The sequence below is a fragment of the Mixophyes fleayi genome, chromosome 4 (genome assembly GCF_038048845.1).
Source record: "Mixophyes fleayi isolate aMixFle1 chromosome 4, aMixFle1.hap1, whole genome shotgun sequence".
In the NCBI taxonomy this organism is placed as follows: Eukaryota; Metazoa; Chordata; class Amphibia; order Anura; family Limnodynastidae; genus Mixophyes; species Mixophyes fleayi.
In genome coordinates this window covers 27,006,739-27,032,234 of record NC_134405.1, presented here as the reverse complement: position 1 = coordinate 27,032,234, position 25,496 = coordinate 27,006,739, and the positions used below count along the sequence as shown (strand labels likewise).

The window sequence follows — 25,496 nt, the reverse complement described above, 5'->3', positions numbered from 1 at the left end:
GTCCCCTGCACAGGAATGCCCTTACTGTACATTGCCTTAGTTAATTCGCCCATTCCCCACCCCGTTCACTCCCCTAAAACGTAGACTGTAGTAAGCCTATTTTTAACACAAAATCAGCCAGTTCTGCGTAAGTACATAACAATTTTGAGGAAGATACGCTCAAAACATGCAGATAACGTGCTTTAATGTCTCAAGCTCTTAGTGAGCAAAAGACACATAAGCATTGTATCTGCACTCCAACTCTGGGATATACTTCTACCACTAGTGCTGCTGTCCCATGGGACGAAATCCTGCCAATAGTGCAGCCATCTCTTGGGTATCATTCTATGAATAAGGCAGACACCTCTGAGGTATTTTGGATTTAGTGAAACTACCCCGAGGTGACATCATCATATTAGTGCAGTCACCTTTGAGAAAATGTGGTGTTAGTGTTGTAACATTGTTGTGCTAACTTATATTTGCTTCTTCTTTCATTTACAGGAGAATGAAGTTAGGTAAAATCAACAGAGTACAAATCCTAGGTTTTGTTCTTATTATTTTCACCATTGGATTTACAATTCACTTTCTGGGGATCCATTTTCCAAATAGGTGAGTTCTGTTTCAAAAATATAAATATAACAACATTTAAGGAATCTCTGCAATGCCATGATCTTGACTCCTTTGCCACTGCAATGCTATATAATAATCGATGCAGACCAACACCTAAGTAGATCCAGCCCACTGGCTCTCACAGCTGCTAGCGGGTGACAGAGGTGACTTACCTGTGGGGCTAAGTTAATATATTTTCCTAAAACATTGCCAGTCTTCCTATATTTTTATTATTAAAATGTTTGTTGAATCTATGGGCAATTCTAACAGATGTGAAGCAACGATCCTAAACATTTGAGTATTTTGTGGGGAAAAGGAATAGGACTTCTTATACTATATTTCAAAATTAACTTAAGCAATGAGTTCATCTGGCATAGCTTGTGTAATGTACAGTTACTATGAAAAGTGTTCACCATTTCTGACATTGTTCCCATTTTATTTTTTTACATTATGGAATCATAATGGATTTTTTTGTGAATTTTCACAAAATAATCTGTAAAGGCAAAAGAAACAATAATTTTTTTTTAGATTATGTAACTATTCACCCCATATGGTTTAATATTTGGTAGAAGCACATTTAATGCAATTACAGCTGTGAGTCTTTGGGGAAGTATCTTCTAGTTTGGACCATGTCATTTTCACCTATTCTTCTTTGAAAGTTTGCTTGAGCTCCATCAGGATGGATGGGGACCATTGATGAGTTTTCAAATAATTGCACAGATTCTCAACAACATTTAGGTCTAGGACACTTCTGGACATTGATTTATTTTATACTAGTTGAAGTACCCGGCATTGTCCAGGTTTAAATCTTCAAGTTATTAAGTTATCAGTGAGTTGGATGTAACTGTCAACCTTTTAAAAATAATTAGCAGCTTAGCAGCTCTTCCAACGCACTCATGAGAGTTTTTATATTAAATGTCATCCAAGTCCATCCAGTGAAGGCCCAGAACAGGCTCCCTGGGTCAAAGCACTGGCCAGCGTACACCAACAGGAGGTCTGATCGGGACCTCAACCCCCTAGTATGTCTCCTGGGATCCAATGTTACCAGTCTGTTAAGTTTTTGTCCAAATCCTCACATCCCAATCGGTGCAGGAGTGTCCAAATACAAGCAAACCAAATACATCCAGTGGAAAGAATCGGCTCCCCAGGTCAAAGTTTTGGCCAGTGTACACCAACGGGAGGTCTAACTGGGACACTAATTCCGCTAAAACCTGTCCAGATCTTGTGTTGGTTTCATCCCAAGCGGTGCAGGGGTGTCCGAACACATAACCAGACAGATAAACAAACAGACCAAAGATTTTTTATAAGATTTAAACCTTTTCAATTGCTTTCACTGTATTATTTAAATAATTTCCCTGCTGCAGTATAAATCTTCATGGCAAGTACTAAGTGCCTTAGGAAAAGTTTGTCAGCAGAGAAACAGTCCCACATCATTATGATCTTGTCACCATGCTTCACAGTAGGATGATGCATAGTGATGATGCCACCCTGCTATAAAGCGCAGATTTGTAAAGTAAAATTAAATAACCCTAATGGCGCTCACAATTAGCACACCTGATTGCAGTCTTCATGGATAGCTGCACAATCTCATTTAAGATTTGTTTCAAGCCCTAAATAACAGAATATAATGGTATTTTCATATGTGGTACCATTATATATATTATTGCATTTATTAAAAAATATGTATGTTTAACATTACATATATGAGCATGTAATTGTTTCTCTTAAAATAATTTTTTATAAATTTTTTACACTGATTGAGCACAGTTCATCTAATGGGTTAATTGTGCTGAGTTGGAAAGTGTCTGCTCTTGTTACGAGCCGCGGCTCTGTCCATAGCTGCCACGTCTCGCTCTACTCTGTCCTTGGGGTCCAAGCCATCTACTTGACGACCGGGACATCACTTACGGTTTCTGGCCAACTGTTGGCAAGGCAACAGCCAGGCGCCGAGCTGTCAAACGCCACGTCCTGGCGGGTAGATGAGTCGGGCATGTGCATATTAGGGAGGAATTTATTATCAGCCTCCAGTGGCTGATTAGTTTAGGCTGGGATGCTTGGATCTCATTGGCTGCTCTGGGTATTTAAGGCAGGGAGGACTGGACCTCCCTGCCGGTTATAGCATTTCCAGTGCTGTGCTGTGCTGACCTACTGTTTGATTCCTGTCTGCCTGATCTACTGTTGTGACCCTTGCTTGTACTCCGGACCTTGCCTGTTTGCCTGTTGCCCATACCTTTTGGCTTGTATTCTGGTCTTTGTTGTTTCGCCTGTGACCCTGACCCTTGCTTGGATATCGATTTACCTGTTTGCTTCGGACTCCTGACCTTGACCTGCAACTGACCACCCGCTCCAGTTTGGGCTAGCACCCCCGGCTCCATCTTTGATGAGCTTTTACTACTCTGAGAATAAGACCTGGGGGCATCTGAGTACCTGTCGGCACATAAAGCTCTACAGTAAAGACGGCTGCTAAAGGTGAATATCTCTATTCTAACTGTTCTAAAAGCTCATCTTGGTGGTCGTGGGCAGTAACAGCTCTATTGTCCAGCAGACAATTTCTCCTAACTCTGACATGGAAGACTATTTTTTTGTCAACATTGTTATTGCCCTCTTCATTGTCTCCATAACAAATGCTTCTCTTGAATAAATGCTCAGTCATAGACGACAGTCTGGTCTAGACAAGTTAAGTCTTGTGCCATATTACATTTATTTGTTTATGATGGACTAGACAGTGTTCTTGGTGATAGTAAAAGTCTTTGAAATTTTCATATATCCATTCCCTGACTGGTGCTTTCAATAATGTATTTTACGGATTTGCTTTGAATGTTTTTCATAGTGAATCTCTTGTGTCAGGCATCATCTCTGCCCTGACTCTAGGCGTAGGAGACGGCCGTCTGTCTTCCCCAGACAGCCCCATTGCCTTACACCGGGACGCTTTCCCATTGCTAGGCTACAAGAAGTTTTTTTCACACACCTGACGGTGGTCAGCTGTGACTGTCCACCAGAATCCTCTCCTTGCTGCATAAATAGGTGCCAATACTCTGGCACTAGGGTGCCAGAGTAATGGGTCACTACTTGCTCCAGCACTTACCTGTGATTCCTGACTACTGCATTTTTCGGTTCTGATTCGGAAGTTCCTTCTACTATTCTCCTGGTTTATGATTTTGTGCTTTATTGCTCAGTTTGGTCTTGACTCCTGGCTTGTCCTGACTATTCTCTGGATCTTCCCTGTGTATTGTCCTGCCGGGCTGGTTCTGACCTGAGTTGTTTGACTACACCTATGTACTTTTGTAATTACACTGGTGACTGACTCGGAGAACCCTGACCTGTGTACCGTTTTGCAGAAAAGTCCAAACTTCTTTGGCGGGTCCCTAGTGAATACCAAGGGTACTTTAGACATCGCACCTCCCTGTTCAGTTGTGCCAATACCAGATAGTGGCCATCCCTGCTAATTTCATGACATCGTTTTGGAAATGCACTACCCAACTGAGGGACCTGATAAACCTTGTAACAGACAGAGTTTTAACTGGTGAATTCCAATTTGCAGGTCAGTATATACAGACTTATTACCTTAAGGCGTTAGGGTTTTTTCTATAGGGGAGAATGGATCTCAGCCCAAAGAAGAGTCCAGAAGATATTCAGGGGTCAAGAGCCAGCAGGGTAGGCATCAATAGCCTAAAGGGTTAACATTCGCAAGGATAGGCATTCACAGCCAAAGGGTATTGTAACAAGCCAAACCATCAAACACAGGTAAACAACCCAAGAGTAATAGCACTAGTTTAACAATACTGGTACACGGTTATAAACTCAGTAAATTGGCAGTTGCTCTGAGGAAGCTGCTTACATAGGACTAAAGATGAGATAACGAGCATCATGTGTTTACCGCTCATTGCCAGCAGCTGGTCCTTAACAGCCTTTCAGAACCACGTCTGAACAAATATGAAATGATCAACAAAGTTGCTGAAAATTACAACTCACCCTATGGCTCACTCTGTAGAGGCTGCAACTCAGTGATCACAGTATGAGCACTGACTCCTGACATCAACAGACTCCTCTTGGGAATAGGTGGCACAAGCAACCCTTTGTCATGTTAAGATAAAACAGTTGATGAAAACAGTTACAGATACAGAATAATGATAAATGTGTTCAGTTCATGGATCTCAATAGCTGGACAAGGTAGCAGGAGTAATACAAGTATCCAGGCTAAACAAAATCAGGGCTAATCCACTGGTACAGGGACACATTAGAAATATGCTGAGCAGGATTAAAGGCCAGGCTGAGCAATAGTAGGACTGAAGACAAAGTAGCTAAAAGAGCTTTGGAATTGCATGCAAGAACACACTAGTACTTTGCTGTGCAGAAAACATAGCCAAGCTGAGCAATAGCAGGACTGAATAAAATATTGTAGTTACAGGAGCTTAGGAATTGCATACAGTAAAACAATGATAATATGCTGGGCAGAAAACAAGGCTAGAATCATTGAGGCTGGACATTCACAGGATTGAAGACACACAGTCACAGAAACATAGGAAATGTGTAACGGAGCGGATTGTTGGCACCCCATAAGTAGTATAAGGAAGGATTCTACAGGCCTGGTATTATGGTAGAGAGGCAAAGGTCCCTAATGTAGTGTTGTAAGGAAGACAAGGCTGTAACTGTATAAACTTATAGGTTTATTCTCTTTGCTTGTGGCATAAGGTTTTACTACAGAAGAAGATAAGTAGCGGTGCTGCAGGGAAGTAATACTACAATACTGTCAACATTCAATGTTATTCAACCTGTCACAAAATAAATAACATTTTAGGAATATTGGTTCACTAATATGCAAACATAAATAAACACCACACATAGGTCAGTGAAAAAATATATCCCACTTTAAATTTAGACACTGTGCTTCAGTGAAATAGATTTCACTGGATTGATACTCTAGGAGACAAACAGTTGCTATGAGTTAACACTGCGGTAGCAGATAATATAGAGCAATCAATCACAATCTTTTAGTGCAATTAGACAGCTTATACTTTCACACAAAAATCAGTAGAGATGCAACATGGATTAATCCAACTGGCTCAGGTAAGATGCTTTAGAAGAAATGACTGTAGACTAAGGTTACTTTACAATATACAAAACCCAAGGGGCTAAATTGTAAACCACAGGTTTAAACAAAGTTTATTTCATGTGTCAGCTGATTTCAACTTGTACAAGTTGAAATCAGTAGTCACCTTGATACATGTGTGACTCCTGAGCTCCGTAAGCAATGGCAATTCTGCACAATAAACAATTTCCAGGATAAAAGACTCAGTGTCCACTTAGCAATCCATCTAATGGAACAAGCAACTCTCTCCAAGCAACTGTAGGGTTAAAAACTTGCAATTGTCTCATTAGCATCCATTTTAGGCAGTTTCACAACAGAATCAAACTTCTGATGCAATATAGACAAACTCTTGTGGTAAATGATTGCTCTCTCAGATAACTTTAAATACATCTCATTTGGCTGGAACAAACTCTTCCTTTAGACTGTGCTATAATACATCTCAATAGCAATATTACAGTCCCAGTCAGAGGTTTTATTAACACAGTTTGTTGTTTTCCTAAATAACTTGAACATAGTAAAACAAAATAAACCTAGGTCTTTTCCTGTACTACAAAGGTGTTTCTTTTTGGACTGGCTGCAAATATCCCTCAGGATATCAATTCAGCCACAGCATTCAGTGGCTCTTTGTGGGAAGATAAATCATTAGCTCAGCCAGCAGTCACACATCACTTCTCTCACTAGCAAGTCTGTTTTGACTCTTCCCTTTTCCCCAAAGAATCTCCTGGAAACTTGTAATTCATTCACTGCAGTTTGCCCATCCCAAAATAGCAGATGCAATTTGCACTTAAATTCCAAGAGACACTATGGAGAATTGTAGTTTTCTGACTGAGAGCATACAGTAATATACCTGTGATTTGCAGGGTATTACAAATGCATATAGGAACACACTAGGAATACTTACAGATATGCTCAGCATAAAACAAGCCTGGAGTAGCTGGATCACATAAAAACCTAGTCCAAATAACATAACAAAGCCATGGACAATCGAAGTCCATAAGAAGTTTAGCCAATGTTCAGGTATCCAGAATATCAGTTAAAGGGTGCAGCAGAAGTGCTCAGTGATTGCACTGTGGTAACAGCCAATGAACCTGCAAAGCAAAAGGCCCCAATTTAAAGAGTAGTATCCAGGCTTCATCAGGGACAGTTGGAGAGTGGTGAACACCAGGAATACCTAATGAGCATGCTCCTGGACTTACTCTCTGAACGCTATTTCTTCCTATATCTACTCAATGAATGATTTCCCCATGGGATATTTAGGTGTACTTTAGCAATACATACGCAATCAATGATTGTCTGTCTTTTATTTGCAATTAATACTTACAAATGGTGACATAATATCTGATATAAATGTGGGTGAGAAGCTAGGTGTCACGATCTGCCTCCTGCAGCTCCTGTCTGCCAAGAACAATGTTGGACTTTTGCCTTGATATGTATCCAGCTTGCAGTAACTATTTCATCAGAGGGACCACTGTGGCTCTTCTACCTGACAGAGCTAAGCTCATTACACCAGGATGCTTTGCACCTGTTCCTGGCATATTTAAGTCTCCTGTCCCATCAGCCTTTGCTAGTTCATCTGTTGCTTTTTCTGCTGCTGGTTTTCCTGTTTATGAATCCTGTTTGATTTCCTGGTTTTGACCTCTGCTTGGCTCCTCGTTTTTGCACCTCATCTTAAGATTACATAGAAAGGGAAGTGGTTATCGCACAAGCAGTGGGACTAACCTCATTTAAAGACAGATCAGAGTGTTGTACCAATTTTGTCTTTGAGGGGGTGCTCCTCCAAAATAGATTTAATCACGTAATACAAAAGATTAGAGTAAGGTCTAAGTATATAGAGAGAAGATACTCAAATCCACTAGTCTATTCTTTGCAAATAAAATTTATTGTGAAAGATCCACATTAATATTCTCATTGATTGGCAAAATACGCCTTTTTTCCAGAGATCAAATGTTGGCGAAATATTAAAAACAATAGATAGTGTGTGTTAAAAGAAGAAAATAATGAATTTAAAACCAAATCAGACCTTCAGTGTACCTCAAATTGAATTATGTGGGAATGTGGAGATCACTTTTGTTGGGATTCTGATATAATTTATTGCCCTACAAGGCATAATAACGTCCATCCAAATATGGCCATTTCAGTGATGTTGCATAATCCCTGTGAGTCTACATTCCACTGATGTAGGAAGCTAATCCAAACCTCATGTCAAAGGTATGTTTTGTGTTCCTCAAATTGAAATTTAATGGCATATAGAATGAATATAAAATATATAGTTAATATCTTTTAATCTGAACCTAAAAGTCTAAAAGGTAAATAAAGCATGGATCAAAGTATAAGATGTATTTCTCATTGCTCTATATATTTAGTATCTTCTGCCACAGCCTAATATTCTAGTTAGCAAAGGAGTGGAATCGCCCTCAAGAGGAGTGTGAGATAATTATAGTGGTAAGTAATGGGACTATGTTTTGTAAATTAATGGAGCAAGATCACTCCTAGTAAGTCATGCCAATATCATGTGTGCCACATAGTCCTATTTGTGGATAACAGAGTGCTGCATTTTATAATCTGACAGATAATAATGTCCTATATGTGCAGCAAAATTTCTTATGTTAGTGGTCCAACTGAATCACTGTACTGTGTACATTAGCATTGGATCTTAATAATATTGTATCACTAGGCAGTTCATACTAAATATATGCCTCATTTATTCTGAGCTCTACATTTATCCAAATGTTAGTTCTAATAACTGGAGAATCTATCCATAATAATATCTCCATGAACCAAACATATAAATGAATAGGAGTCTCCAGATCTCTATTACAATCACAATGCCTCCTATACTAGGGTCTGTGAGACCAAATGGACTGGATTTGAGTGTGATTCCTATCTTCTGGAGGGCTGATAGAACGGCAGAGACATAGCTTATGTTACCTTTTGTTCTGGAACATTTATGTACTGATATGTATTCAAAGACCCTTTATATACTGGCTCAGAACACATGGTTATACCATTTATAAACAGAGACGGTAGGTTTAGCAAACAATTGCCTGCTGAGTACTGCGGCTACACAGCAGCTATCGGCTAACACTTCCGGATCTGTGTCGTCACGGATGATGTCATCACGCCCGATTTATTTTTCACCTTCAGCTTTTCCGAAGGGTAACACGATTGTCGCCCATGGGTTTCTTTTATATTACTTCTAGCCAATCCAAACATAGAGTTCTAGATTGAAAGTCGAACTATCCATTTAGGGAAGAACCTAATCATCTAACAGAATACTGTTTTGATAACTTATGAGAAGGATTTAGAGATTTTATTTCTTATATTGGAAACACACATCAAATAAGTGGACATATTTTAAGAATTCAATAATGGTTGCATGATTTATAAAGTGGGATGTCAACGTTCCATCTTCTAGCATAACTTGTAAGGCTTCTAAGACAAAGTGGGAAGACTATATGTAATACTGTATTGCATGATCTCATATTAACATAATAATATTTACAAAATGAATCGACAATATTAAACATTACATTATGCATATGTTCTATATTTATTATGTTATTAGTTTTTATATTTTATTTATCATGTTTGTTATTTTACTTTTATGTATGTCCTTTTGTTTTTCTTGGTAAAATATTCTGTATTTTTTATTATTTATTGTTTTCTTATTATTTTTTAAATTTGATATTTTATATTTATTTTTATTTGTTTTTATTCTCATTCTGTAATAATTATTGTATTTACAACTTCTTTTATTATATATTCTTATATATGCTTTTGTATAATGTTATGTTCATTTTATATAACATAGTATATTAGAGCCTATGATCAAGGTGACAAAAATCAAGCCTGCTATGTAATATGATTATATTACCTATCAATTGAAAATAAAATGTGAAGGTAAGTCACTAAGGTATATCTGTGATTGTGAGAAAATCAAATAAAAACATCCAAACATAATGTGAAACAAAACAAAGATTTTAATTTTATATAATTAGAAAGTGCTTAAACAAATTATAAAGTAAGACTAATGAATGAGTGATATAAGACACAGTGATATAAAATGTGTTTATTATAAATAATTCAAAACTCCTTCTGCCTAAAAATACGTTATCTTATCTATTCCGTAGCACCTCAAGGCACTAGCATTGCCTTTATGATGTACAAGAAAGTGTCTATCCACTGGCATTAGTTGTTTGAAACAGTCTATATCACGTTGATCATTTCTAGTGGAGTCAATATGCTCAAGAATTCTTTGTTTCATTTAAACGTAAAATTGCCCAATGCTATTGACTTTTAGATCTAATAATTTTCCACTCGTTACAGAAATCTCCAACGAACCTCACCTCATTGGTGTTAGTTACTTTTTGGGGGGGAAAGATCAACTTTTGTTGATTTTTCTGTTCCACTTCTCTTAGTGCTCTTTTAATAGACCTATGACTATAACCTCTCTCTAAGTCTAGCACTCTGTTCTTTAGTCATGATGGTAAAATGTTCTGGGTTGGAGCAGTTCCACTTAATTCTAGGAAACTTTCCCTTGGGAATATTAGTAACTACCGAGGGAAAGTGAGAACTCTGTCTATGGAAAAAACTGTTTGTCGCAGTTTTTTTGCGAAAGAGATCAGTTTGTAATTTACCATCAGCTCCCTTTCTGATCGTGATATCTAAAAAAATCGATCTTAAACTGACTCATGGAATATGTCAGCTAAATTCAAAAGCATTGGCCAATTTTACGTTTGGATGAAGATCTGGGGATAAATATATCAAGCTCTGATGTTTTTCAGAGATTAAAAATTGCAGCAAATCGCAAATGATATCCCACGATTTTAGTCCCCAAGGTGCGAGTGTATTAAGCTGCGTTTTTTGCTCTGACCTCGAAAATCACTGGTCATCTTTCACGATTTGCAGGTATTTCACACACGCCCATGTTTAGCCAACTCCCCCGTGTTTAGCCAACTCTCCCGTGTTTAGCCAACTCTCCCGTGTTTAGCTAACTCTCCCCTGTTGAGGTTAAAATTGGCATAGACAACACGCTGCTTCCTAGCTGCAAGATTAGTAAACATATCACTGTTACACTGGTCTGCTTATACAGCCGGAGGTCCCGGTGGCTGTCAAAAGTTGAGAAAATAGATAAATGTTAAAAAAAAAAATGTGTGGGGTCCCCTCGTCCAACCACTATTAACCCTAGTGCTGCCAGCCTACTGCTGGTTGCGTGAAAATCAGGGAAACATTTACGAAGGGTCCTACCGATTTTCATGCAACCAGCACCAAGCAAACCAGCCGGGGTGGATGGCACTATAGCAGGGGGACACATGGCAAAGGTCCCCCCTGCCATAATGACAACCAACCCCAGCTTGTATAGCATTGGGCTGAATTCCCTAGGGAGCGGGTCCACAAAATAAAGAATATGTGAGCCACCCCTCTAGGAATAACCAGCCCAGTGCTGAAAGCACAAGAGCACTTTCTACACCTCTGGATGGTGGGTGTAGAATAATAATGATGATTAAATTGAGAAAAAAAAAACAGACGCTATTTTTATTTGTGAAACTACAAGTCCCAGCCATGCCAAGGTGCCATAAAAAGTCTGGTCATGCTGATGCTTGTATAACTAGAAACACCAGCATACCTATGGCAGCCAGTTCATGTTGGCAGTTAGAGAACCACAAGTGCCAACATGGCCGGACACCCATGACTGGTGGTGACCTGTAGTTCCACAATACAAAATGTTAAAAAACCACCACACCCTGTTTAACACCACAAAAATGTAAAAAAAAAACCAAAAAACAATAAATGCATAACACAATCTCTTTAATACCACATTAATTTATAAAAAAATAATAAAACCCCATATACTCACCAATATGATGTCTTCTTTTGTCAGCAGCTTTTAATCCAAAATTGCTTGTCAACCATGTCCCAAAATATTTGTATTTCAAAATGTCTATGCTTAAATTACATCTTCTTATCTTCGGGTAACATAGATCCCCATATTTGTAGATTGATGTTGAATGAAGGCTTCAGATCTTCGGGTCATGATGAACCCAATATTTGTAATTCCAAAACTGGAACATGCTTGTGAAAAAATAAACCCTTATCCCAAATGAACGGACTTCTGCTTGTACAGTGTAATGAGTATAATACAGCCGCTAACTATATTTTTACTCTATGGGGATTTCCCACGCTATCGTGGGAAATAAACTCAAAAGTTTGGTATCAGATTCTAAGATGGTTGAATGGATAAGCTCTTGGTTGCAGGATAGGAAACAGAGAGTTATAGTAGTTGGAGAGCATTCACAGGAGGGAAATGTTACCCCAAGGATCTGTACTTGAACCAGTGTTTCTTAATATCTGTATTGGGGAAGGTATTTTAGATGACACAAAGACATACAACAGGGTAGACACACTAGGAGGGGTAAAACAAATGAGTGATGATCTAGGTTGACTAGAGGGATGGTCAAGAGAGTGGTAACTACAGTTTAATACCAAAACATGCTAAATCATGCATTTGGGCCTCAAAACCAAAGGCTAAATATAGTATTAATGGCACTATAATGAAAACTACTGAGGAGGAAAGGGATGTAGAAGTCACTATTTCAGGTGACTTAAAGGCAGGTAAGCAATGTAGCAAAGCAGTGAGAAAGGTACGGCAGAAGCTTAGTTGTATAGGGAGAGGAATCAGTAGCAGAAAGGGTTTTAACAAGATGCAGAAGGGAAACATTCTTCAAAGGAAGAGAAGTATTAGAACACGAGGACATGCACTGACACTGGAGGGAAGTAGGTTCAGAGGAAATCTGAGGAAAAACTACTGCACGGAAAGGGTAGTGGATAAGTGGAATAGCCTCCCATCAGAGGTGGTAGAGGCTAATACAGTAGAGGAATTTAAATGTGCTTGGTATAGACATAAGGATATCCTTACAAAGAATAAAGGATTAAATAGGGTTTGAGATTACCACTGGTTAAAAAATGAGCAGACTAAATGGGCCAAGCATTACTTTTCTGCCGTCAAATTCTATGTTTCTAAAAAATTAGGAAAATAAAATTTTGTGTTGATCAATGCTAAAATTTCCTAATCAAAAACATTACTTATTCCATGACACAACCAAAAAAAAAGTAATATTTCTGCTAGAGCCATGCTATGTATCTCTATGTCTTTAAAGGTTTGTGTAAATATATGTGCTGACCTGTATACTGAGATATAAAATATTGTAATCCATTGTCAGGTCCCCTCAGACGGTTGATCTGGGCTTGATGCCTCCATCATCTTCTCTGACCTGCCAGGCTAAAAGGCACATTGTGTTTCTAAAGACCCACAAAACAGCTGGCAGCACCATAGTGAATCTTCTGCATCGTTATGGAGACAGAAACAAATTAATCTTCGCTTTGCCTTTCAAATACCAATTCAACTATCCCAATCTTTTCCACCCTCACAGTGTGAAAGGGTTCAATGCCTCCACAAGGCTGCAGTATGACATCCTGTGCCACCACATGCGCTTCAACCTCCCAGAGGTAACACCACAGTGTTGTGTTCTACTGATTGTCTTCATGTGGACTGTATTGAACAGAATCTCTCTAGGTCAGGGCTACCAATCTAAATATGTGTATTAGAAGTGTTGGGTGCATTATACATTATTATTATTTTACCGGTATCCCTGAAGTCACTTTATATAATTTACTTGTAAAGCAAACCCCTGATAAATATGTTGGCTCTTTATATAAAAAACAAAAAAGGATAATAACAATTACATGTGAGGCTACAGATGTAAAAAACAAATGTCTTTATTAAGGCAGAATATGTGAACAAAGATTCAGTTCATGGAATATGCTGATTTCAGTAGCAGAATTAACAGGAATACTCCTATATACAAATATGAACAGGTGTGATGAATGGCGGGAATAGTAAACAGAAGCAATAGGTTCCAAGTAATGGTTCAAAAGATAAATATGCAGCACCTCATAAAATATAGCACCTCATAAAATATAGCAGTTATTACGTGAAGGAGGAGGGCGCAACAATTATCATATAACCAGAAATGTGTATATATATTCATGTAAAAAATTAAATAAGGTAGAAATATGAATGGACAAAAAATAAATGATAACAAAATATAGAAAGTAATGGAAAAAAATAAATAAAAAAAAACACAAAAAAAAAAAACAACAAACAAACCAAAAGCAATGTCTCAGGATGCGTGCAGATATTGAAATGTGATATAGCTCTTTTGATTAATTTTTTGAGTCTCTGGAGCCAGCTTGCAGGAACCAACATACGGAATCAATGGTATTTTTACCCTACTTATCCCTAGTGCAGGTTTTTTGTTTATGTTCCAGAATTCAGACACCGATGTGTCCAGACTTGCTGAGCTTGTTTGTAGATAGCTTGCACTGCTGCGTGTATAACCCGGAAGTAAGGCTAAGGCAGCAGTGGAATGCACAACTATGGTGGCTGTAGTCTTTCAAATATCCTCAACGCATTTCATTCTGCTTGTGAATTTTATCAAGGATCAGAGGTCAAGGCTACAAGCGTACAAGCAAAATCCAGTAACCAAGCAGAGGTCAGGGTCACAAGCGAACAAATATAATCTAGTAATCAGACAGATGTCAGGGCAACAGGCAAACAAGAAGAGTTTGGTAATCAGGCAGAATATCACATTGAGAGATCAGACAGCAGTAAAGCAAACTGGACAGTTTATAACCAGGGGACAAGCAGCAGCCAGGTACAAACGATGAACTGCACAGAACACAGATAGAGGCAGGTATATGAAGCAGTGGATCAGGTGCTGGTACTAATCAGGTAAGGAGATTAACTCATACAGGAGTGGTGTAAATTTTAGGGCCAAAACAGCAGCAGCTCTGGTGGAATTGAGGTACTGAAGCCACATGCAAGATACAGGAAGAGTCCTAATAGTGAGCAGCAAAGCTTATTGTATAAGAGTGGTAGCATAAATCTGCAAGACTTCTAATAGAACTATATACATATTGATTGTACCTGCTGCTATTCATTGTGCACATCTACCATGAAATAATTACACAAAAACCTGTATAAAACAAAGTTTATTTATTTCCCAGGTTCGGAAGGTGATGCCTTCAGACTCCTTCTATTTCACAATTCTTCGGGATCCAGCTACAATGGCAGAGTCCGCTTTCTCCTACTATCGTTTTGATTCATCTGCTTTCAAGAAGGCACCTAATTTCACAGCATTTATTTCCAATGCATCACACTACTATCGACAGGGAGAGAAATCCAATCAATATGCCCACAACCTATTGTGGTTTGATCTAGGACATAATCCTGATGCCCCCTTTACGGAAGATCTTGCAAGAGCAGGAATCCAGGCAGTGGAGGCTACTTTTAACTTGGTTCTTCTGGCCGAGTACTTTGATGAATCCATGATCTTCTTGAAAGAGGAGCTATGTTGGGAGCTTGATGATGTGGTGACCTTTAAACTCAACATCCGTGGGACCTCCAGGTCACTGGAACAAAGAGAAGTAGAACAACTAAGGGCATGGAATGATCTTGACTGGTACCTCTATTCTTACTTTTACCGTACATTCTGGGAGAAAATTGAACATTTTGGGAGGGTAAAGATGGACAACGAGGTGAGCAGGTTGAGAGAAAGAAGACAACAGTTGGCTGAACTTTGTCTTGAGAGCTTGGAGCCTGTTGGAGTAGAAGAGATAAAAGACAAAGCTTTTAAGCCATATCAAGCTGGAGAGGAGAAGATCCTAGGGTGGGCTGCAAGGACCAATCTTCCACCCTATATCAGTGCACGTTGTATTAAAATGGTGACTCCAGAGCTGCAGTACATGGATCTATTACATGCACGTCAGTTTCCAGTGGTGACACAGAATGGGTCAGACCTAGCAGTTACTCCTGCAAGAGCAATAGGTCAGTGAGAGGACCACAGATGAGGAAAGTAGCCAACATTCTCTTGAGACACAAGGTTAAAAATATGAACTCTTTAAAGTGGATCTGTCAACTATTAGGAAAAATACCAACTTTGATTGATTAACACATGTCTGTAAGTCACTGTTTATTATGAAAAGGCTGGGAAATCACATTCTGTGTCCTCAATTCCCCTTCATGTCTTCCTACACGTCGAGTTATAGTAAGATTTCAGGAAATATATGGAAAGTATAAGACATTGATATACTGTAGACAATACATTAATAATCATGATGATGGTGTGCTAAGTCTGCCCATTTGTGCTATCTATATGCCCATCATCATCATAATCAACTCCAAAACCTGTACCAGGTTTATGGTATGTGCAATATATGCGTCCTAAAAGTTGTATCTTAAAGATATAAGAAAGTCAAAATTGTGCTTCTCTTAGGGGCATGGATGACTAGAATTTTCATGTCTCTACTGTACTGAACTTACACGTAAGTGCCCCAGGCCAACTTTTCCAAGAGCAAGATAACAACAGTATAAGATAAGCTCAACTCTAAATAGGGCTTGTGCATAAGTAATAAGTTATGTGCATGCTCAGTGTGACAAAATGCATGTGAGTGCAAATAGACTTACATCCAACTCTATACTGCTACCATTCAATTATTGATTATAGAATATGATAATATGGCCTGTTAGGGTTGGCAGTTGGATACACCCTGACTGAAACCACAAGACTGTGATGTCCTTTCTTCAATGAAACAGCATTCCATTATAGGGAAAGTGTCCACGTTAAAATTGCTGTAAATTCCAGTCATGTGAATCACTCTGTAAATCTAGCCACACACACTGCAATTTTCCAAATATCAGTGTGAGTGGTCAGTAAATGACTGCACTACCAGGAAATAATCCTATAGAAATTTAGACATAATGGAAAATGAAGACAGAAAGTGACAGTTATTTCTCCAACTGGCAACAACAAAACCAGGAATGAACTGTCCGATTTGCCTAAGAGACGAACGTCTGGAACTTGTTCGATATTAATGTGAAGATACTGCGTTTATCTGGCTCCAAGGTGTCTGCATAGTGACAATTAGAGATGGGCGTGCTCGGTTCCCCGAGATCCAAATCCATCCGAATTTAGCCTATCCGAGTACCGAGCCGAGCAGGCTCGGTACTCTCCCACCCATTCGGAATCGAAATCGAGGCAGAACGTCATCGTGACGTATTCGTATTTCTGAAATCGGTTCTCGCGAGATTTGAAAAGCATAAATACCCGCCTCCACAAAAATCCATCGCCATTTGACAGAGGGAGAGAGCAGGGTTAGGTCACAGGCTATATTAGCGCAGGGACAGAGCAATTAGTGTACACATAACTGTTTCTATTCTATTCTATACAATTATAATATTATTACATTTTGCAATTGTTAGAGCAGTAGTAGAAAAGGATAGAGGAGGGTTTTTTTTTCTTTTTTTGGCACTCCAAGTGCTTTTGGGGTGTCTCATGTTCCCCAGTGTTTTACATTATTTTTTCTTGCTGTCTTAAAAGTCATATTTGTCAGCAGTATCTAAAACAATATTTTGCACTCCAAGTGATTTGGGGTGTCCAATATTTCCCAGTGTTTTACACTAATTTTTCTTGCTGTAAAAAAAAGTCATATTTGTCAGCAGTATCTATCTAATACAATATTTTGCACTACAAGTGATTTGGGGTGTCCAATATTCTCCAGTGTTTTACACTAATTTTTCTGTCTGTCAAAAAAAGTCATATTTGTCAGCAGTATCTATCTAATACATTTTGCAGTACAAGTGATTTGGGGTGTCCAATATTCCCCAGTGTTTTACACAAATTTTTCTTGCTGTCTTAAAAAAGTCATATTTGTCAGCAATATCTTAAACAATATTTTGCACTCCAAGTGCTTTTGGGGTGTCCAATATTCCCCAGTGTTTTACACTAATTTTTCTGGCTCTCAAAAAAACTCATATTTGTCAGCAGTATCTATATAAGACAATTTTTTTTCACTACAAGGGCATTGGGTTCATTAAAATGGATTGAAAGCAGTCCACATATGAGCAGAATCAGCAACCAGGTTCTATCACCAGTCCTGATGGTAGTGTTCCCAGTACGTCATCTGTGAGAGGCGATGTAAAAGTACATAGTCTTGTTAAATCAGGTAAAAAAACAAACAACCAAAAAAATGTTACCATTCTGCCCACTGTCCACTTAACCACAGATATGTGGACAAGTGAAAGTGGTCAAACCAAAGACTATATGACTGTGACAGCCCACTGGGTTGGTCGTTCACCTTCACCAGCAGGAACAGCAGCAGCATGTACACCACTACGTAACATTTGTCACAGGCAGGCCACTCTTTGTATCACCGGCTTCACTATACAGCTGACAATTTATTACGCAACTTAAGCAAGAGTTGGTAACCAGGTGGAATTCCACCCTGTACATGCTTCAGAGGATGGAGGAACAGCGCAAAGCCATCCAAGCGTATTTGCACAAGCCATGACATTGGGAAAGGAGGGGGGATGTATTTCACTCTTGCACAGTGGGTAATCCTTTCAGTGCTGTGCAAGGTGCTGAAACCATTTGAAGTTGTGACTTGTGAAGTGAGTGCAGATTCTGATAGTTTGAGCTAAGTCATTCCTTTAATTAGACTATTGGAAAAGCAGCTTGAGAAACTGAGGGAGGAGATGAAAGCAAGCAATTCCGCAAAGTATGTTGGCCTTGTCAATCAAGTACTTAATTCGCTTCACAATGATCCTCGATTTATTAAGATCCTGAGCCCGGATCAGTACGTTTTGGCCACTGTGCTTGATCCAAGGTTTAAGACCTACATTGAGTCTTTGCTTCAAAATGAACGAGATGTGAACTTTTGCAAGGAGCTATTGCTCGGCAAGTTGTCCGCTGAACTGGGCCTTGGCATGACGACGAGTCCTCCTTCAGTTTCTCAAGCAGCTGCTGCTCGTAAAAAATTAAATTTTCCTAAAAGAAGCAGGGAAGACGCAGAGGGCAGACCAGAACAGTTTAACATCTGGGCTGGTTTGAAGGATTTTTCCAAAAAATGTGTGACCTTGCCCTTAACTCCATCCAATATGAGTATTAACATGCAAAGGATGGTGGTGGATTATTTTCAAGAGGTAATTGATATGGAAATGTTAGACCGTCCCTTTCCTTACTGGGAAGAAAAGCAGGCCATTTGGAAACCCATGTACAAACTTGCTTTGCAATACCTAAGCTGTCCACCCTCCAGTGTGTACTCTGAATGAGTGTTCAGCACAGCCGGGAACTTAGTCAGTGATCGCCATAGAAGGTTACTTCCCAAAATTGTGGAGAAAATGATGTTTATAAAAATGAACTACATCTTCCACGAGGAAGGCCTTCACCATCAAAGACATCCAAGCACTGACTGTTCCCTAATGGCGGATTCAAGCGGCGATGAATTGATAGTCTGTGACGATGATGTACACACTGATGAGGGTGAGGATGAAGCTGAAGATGATGATGATAACATCTTTTTAAAACTTTCTATTTAAGTGTAGGGTGCAATCTACCCCCAAAGAGGAAACGGACTTGGGGCATTTTCATATCACGTACCGTCTTGAAAGGCTGCTGTTTTGGCACTTTCTCATTATGGGTAGAGTGTCATACACACACTGAGCCCAAACTGCCCTTGTCCATTTCAATTAATATTGTACAGTCTATAACGGCTGAATTTTTTACTATATTCTACAAGTGGAGGTGGGCCTATAGAGACAGAAACCAAACTGCCTTTGTCCATTTATTTACATATTTAACTATAAGTATAGGGTGTAATATACACCCAAAGACGATGGCTGCATTGCCAATATGCATAGATGGAGAGACAGACAATCTGGTTTGTGTATAGAATTAATGAAGGCCTATCAGGAATTAAACTGTTTTTTGGATAATTTATTAGCTTTACAATTACATTACTTATCCAAGAAACAGATGGAGCACTAAATTTGGTTAGTTTATGCCCAAAAACATTGATTTTTCAACAAAATAGCAAAACAAATCAAAACAAAACCAAAACAAAAACCAAAACACGCAATGGTGGTTTGGCAAAACCAAAACACGACGGTAATCCAGATCCAAAACCAAAACCAAAACCAAAACACGGGGGTCAGTGAGCATCTCTAGAGACAATAGAGCCATACTCAGTTAATTGAGGGTCAAGGCCAAGATGGTTAAGTGACACTTCCAGTTTTAACCTCTTACAAACTTTGTTAATTAGAACTAGTTCTCAGCTGATCAGGACTTCCTGTAGAGAATGGAGGGGGAATTGAATGCAACTACAGCCCACTCACCTGTTTCCTGGAACTGGACCCAACATAACCCAGCTGAGTTCAAATCAAGAACAATGTATAACAATATCATTACAATGTCGACTATACACATTATTACAATGGAAAACTGTGACAGAAGCACTGGAGAAGTGATTGATAGGAGGTATATATATCCTAGGTTTCTGTCCTATGTGTTTTAAAAACCCAGGGAGATTGTTTGTGTTTTGTGAAAGACCTTCCCAAATATCCTTTCAGCTGCATGAAGAGCTAGTGTAGGGTCCCTGGGGTTTGAATGGAGAGAGAAAGACTGGCTCAATTCATTAGGTCCATTTTGGGTCTTACAACTTGCAAGACACTTGCTGGCTAATTAGGAGCTGTACCTGTGGTGTGTAGTTAAAAGGCTGTGAGGCTGTTCCCTCAGTCTCTCACTGCCTGGGGAACAGGTCAAAGGCCTGCTGAGAGACACGTCCACAGTTATCTGTAAGTTCTATTATTTTCTGTGTGTGGGACATTAGATCTTTCCACCAAGAGGGGAATTCATTATTGTGGTAGATAGAGCCGAACACGCTAGAATTTATGTTATGTTTTTTTAATTTTACATTGCTAATTAAAACTAGCTGCGGCTACTTGAACCGAGGCACTGGACTGGTGTACTATTACTTGACTGCTGCATAGGAAGTTCTGGCAGCCCTAACCTGATCTTGCAACAGTAACACATAATGAAAAAGTCACTTATATGGTCATGGCTAAAATATCCCCTTATCGGCATGTAATGAGGCACTGACACTAACGGCTATAATAGTACATACTCCACATTTTGTGAAAAATGAGGAATAGGCTGGTCAAGGTAAGATCAAACTTGTTTTTATCACAGTGACCACCCACATATGTCCCCAAAATGAATGATGATCCTGTCACTCAACTTTCGGATTGAGCAGCAGGATTGGACCTTTTGTTACCACAATAAGGCACTTTAAAGTGTACTTACTACCAGACACTATAATCAAGCCACGACTAAGCATATCCAGCGAAACGCGCGTCGGTGTTTCACTGGATGCTTTTTTGCCTATTGCTTTAATTTTGAATGGAGGTTTTTCCCATGGACTTGTGAATTTGTTCAATTAAGCCCAGAGTTAGTGGAGCAGTGTTGAGGTAGTCAGCAATACACCCCCCATAAGTTGATTGAGCCGGGTGCTGTTCCTCCACTTGATTAACAACAATAGCCAAACATCATTTAGTTTGGTGGTTTATGGTTATCCAGATAGAAAGGCTGTCTGGTTTCGTATCAGGATTTTTCTCCACTACTCTATATACAATTGAAGGAGGCTTATTATAACGGTATCCATCCATGGTTCTCCTTTATTATATATAGCTAGGCATGCATCCAGTTAGTTTTAATTATACATTGGTTTTAACTTTTGATATTTTATATATCTCGCTGTTTTAGTGGACTAAATAAAAGTTATATTTTAAGTTATTTCTGAACCCACTCTCTGAATTGGTGACATCTTAGCGAGCTTCAGTGCACCTCATTATTTCTTTTGTTTTCTCTCTCAGTTTTTCAGTATATAATATAACGAGAGGTGCACCCCAATTAGTTGGATATCACAGGTTGTTTCCTATTTTTCATTTATATATTGGGTTGATGCTCGACACTGGTGCGATCGAAATACTTTTTCTCCTCTCCTCTATCTAGCTCATCCTAATGGACTATAATCAAGTCACTCACCTTCCCACTGGCATCCACTGGTGTATAATCTTTGTTTAAAAATGGAAGTTCAAATGGGGTCATTGGAAATAATACCTTTCATTTTCACACCTATTTTCATGTGTTGTACTGACGTTAAAAATTGCAAGAACAAAGCATATAATTAATTTGAGTGGATATAAGGCCTAAGCCACGCCTCATCATCATTATTATTATTATTATTATTATTATTATTATTAATCTTTATTAAGGTTAATAATACTTTACAGAGAATGTTTAATCATTCACATCAGTCCCTTTCTCAGTGGAGCTCACAGTCTAAATTCTCTACCACACACACTAACATTAGTCTACCAGTATGTGTTTGGACTGTGTGAGGAAACCAGATTGCCTATAGGAAAACCACGCAAACACAGAGAGAACGTACAAATTTGATACAAACCATGACCTAGTCAATAGAGCCCATAGCCCCATTACTGTAAGTTAGTAAAAGTAACCACTGTGCCGCAGTGCTGCCTAACTTCTAATGACATGATAGCACCACCTGTGAAAGTAAGAAGTGGAAACATCAGTATTTTAAGTATTAACCTGAGATTTCCAACACTAATCCCGGGGAAGAGAGGTGCAGATGTCCATAGAAAACACCGTCTATGCCACCCTGTCTGCTTCTGCTGGGAACCGTCTGGGCTTACTTTGCCACCGTCCCCTTTCTTCCTCCTAAATTGCGCCCTCTAAACACAGTAGGAGGGGCTTTCGATGCTGTCACCACTAGGCTCCTACATCGGCACCAAGAACTGCTTCCTTCTGGGTAACTGTCACTGCTAGAGTACCCCCTTGCTGGTACACCTGGGCTGGTACACCTGACCTCTTGCCTTTAGATCAACGTTGCTTTGGATGGTTCCCCCCGGCCTATGACACTAGCCAGAGCTTCTGGTAGCAAGCAAAGTGTTGGTACTGAAATGCTGGGTCCAACCTCAAAAAAGTCGGAGAATGGATTCGATTTGGGTCTAATCTGCAGGCCACAGGAATTACAGCAGGGTAAGTAGTCGTCAAAGCAGGTTCTTGAAGCAAATGAGGTTTATTAGCTCAAGTAGTCCTAATAAGGACAGTTACATTCACTAGTTGAAGGTACTAGTGACATCCAGAAAGGTACAGATGGTATAGTACATTACATGGTCAACTGCTCTCCTTTTTATACAGATTCTGACACAAATTCTGGTAGGGGGTAAGCCAGCCCTTGATCCAGGATGGCTCCGCAAAATCTGAGTTATATTTAGTATCAGGATGCAATATGTTTCCCAAAACATTGATTTAAATGCAATGCAAAGTTAACAAAATTTACATTAATCTATTATCCTAAAACTTGCTGGTTGCATTATAGAGACAGGAACTGAGATGCCAGATGAAAAGCCACACAAGACAGAAAAGCAGCGGCCCTCTGATACATGCTAAACAGACGTGTTGGACACTGAGATAAATAGGTCTAGTTAACATGAGTTTACCTGCCTTCAAGCAGTCACAGAATCAAAACCAAGTTTCCTTTCCTGGCTCTGTCTCATCAACAAATACATTTCCTATACTAAAATACACACAATATAAAAATTAGTACATTTCTAATACACAGCATCAAGAATCAGTACATTTCTAATGATATAAATTGGCACGCTGTACTAATAATTTAAATATATTATTACAATAAGTTATTTATAAGTGATCCAGCCACAGTCGATCTTGCTAATATAGCTTATTTAATATTTATATTCTTTTAGTAGAATGCATTTAAGAAATTCCTTCTGAATCTGATTCTTCATCTCAGGCAGCTGGGTAATTGCAGTAGCTTTGTCCATGCTTTGCACCATCAATGTCTGTAGTTTGAACTGATGTTCTCGCTAGTCAGTTCATATGTGATGATGTTGGGTTTCAGATACACCAGTGGGAGCAAGGTATAGGTAGAGGACTGAATGTGACCAGAACCTGAAGTTGGAGCCCATTCTGGTAGGTGGATAGACTATGGTTGATAAGTGGATTGGGAGCTGTCTGTTTGGGGAAACAGAACAAAAGCACGCTGACACATGGGGATCCGAAAGGTTCGCACCACTAAGCCATTTAACATTTTTAATCGCACCCACCCTTCCTCATAGCTTTGCTCTACTCAGCAGCATCCCGATAATTATGATTAGACATAATCTCTGTAGGTCAAAAGCAGGAAGCCTCTATGTCTATTGGAGGAGGGATCTAACACATGAGCTTGAAATCATAGCTTGCCCCTGATTGCATGACTGAATAATTGTCCAATGAGGAGTTAGTCGCCATTTCATGACAATGTGTGGAATTCCTTCATTCAATGGTGCACATAGAGCTTTACTGTAGCTGACCAGCAGAGGTCCCAGCTGGTTATTAATACTGGGATCTTGCAGAAGAGAACATTGTGGACCTAATGTACAGTTGACACAATCTATGCTAAAAAAACCAGTCATAAATTGTCTCAGAGAAAAAAAATATTTGCGTAGTATGCAGAGGTATGTCTTTGTGGAGCTGCAGAGTAAGACGTATGCTGACAAGTATATGTCATATTTCTCAGTGATAAGACTACAATTAAAACCTTTTCTTGTGACGCATTTACAAATGCTTCTTTTGCTACCACCTCAATAAAACAATAAACCCTATCTGTACTTTTATGTTCTGCCTTACCCATGTGGGGTTTTTATGATTTTATTACAAATGATTCATTATCTATACTGTTCTATAAGTGCAAATAAGGTATTGAGGAGACTTCTTGTATAGTATATGTAATTTTTTTTCAAATGTCAGTAAATCACTAAAAGATAATGCAAAATCTGTACAAGAATGCAACTTTTCTTTTTCAAATTACCCTTCTCAACTGCTGCTGCTGGGGACTGAAGCTCATCCACTAATTATGCTGCTGGAGATTGAGGATGCTTCTCCACTGTTGCTGCTTCTGTGGACTGGGGTTCTTCCAATGTTGCTGTTGCTGAGGATTGGGATTCCTCCACTGCTGCTGCAGCTGCGGATTGGGACTTCTCCACTGCTGCTGGGGACAGAGACACCTCTAATGCTGCTGCTGGGGACTGGGTCTCCTCCACTGCTGCTGCTGTTGCTGCTGCTGCTGCTGTTGCTGCTGCTGGGGACTGGGTCTCCTCCATTGCTGCTGCAAGGGACTAGGTCTCCTTTACTGCTGCTGCAGATGGGGACTGGAGCTACTTTGCTGCTGCTGGGGACTGGATCTCCTCCACTGCTGCTGCTGCTGGGGACTGGAGCTCCTCCGCTGCTCCTACTGTAGCTGCTGCTGGGGACTGGAGCTCCTCCACTGCTGCTGCTGCTGGGGACTAGGTCTCCTCCACTGTTGCTGCAGATGGGGACTGGACCTACTCTGCTGCTGCTGCTGGGGACTGGAGCTCCTCCACTGCTGCTGCTGCTGCTGGGGACTGGAGCTACTCTGCTGCTGCTGCTTCTATGGACTGGGGTTTCTCCAATGTTGCTGTTGCTGAGGATTGGGATTCCTCCACTGCTGCTGCAGCTGCGGATTGGGACTTCTCCACTGCTGCTGGGGACAGAGACACCTCTAATGCTGCTCCTGGGGACTGGGTCTCCTCCACTGCTGCTGCTGTTGCTGCTGTTGGGGACTGGGTCTCCTCCACTGCTGCCGCTGGGGAATAGGTCTCCTCCACTGCTGCCGCAGAAGGGGACTGGTGCTACTCTGCTGCTGCTGGGGACTGGAGCTCCTCCACTGCTGCTGCTGCTGGAGACTAGGTCTCCTCCACTGTTGCTGCAGATGGGGACTAAAGCTACTCTGCTGCTGCTGGGGTCTGGAGCTACTCCACTGCTGCTGCTGCTGGGGACTGGAGCTACTCTGCTGCTGCTGCTGCTTCTGTGGACTGGGG

General features: G+C 39.9%; 1 pseudogene; it reads left to right on the top strand.

Moving 5' to 3' along the window:
- The first annotated feature begins 484 nt into the window (after window positions 1-484).
- LOC142149718 (galactose-3-O-sulfotransferase 4-like) lies at window positions 485-15,571 on the top strand (annotated as a pseudogene).
- Window positions 15,572-25,496: the final 9,925 nt, after the last annotated feature.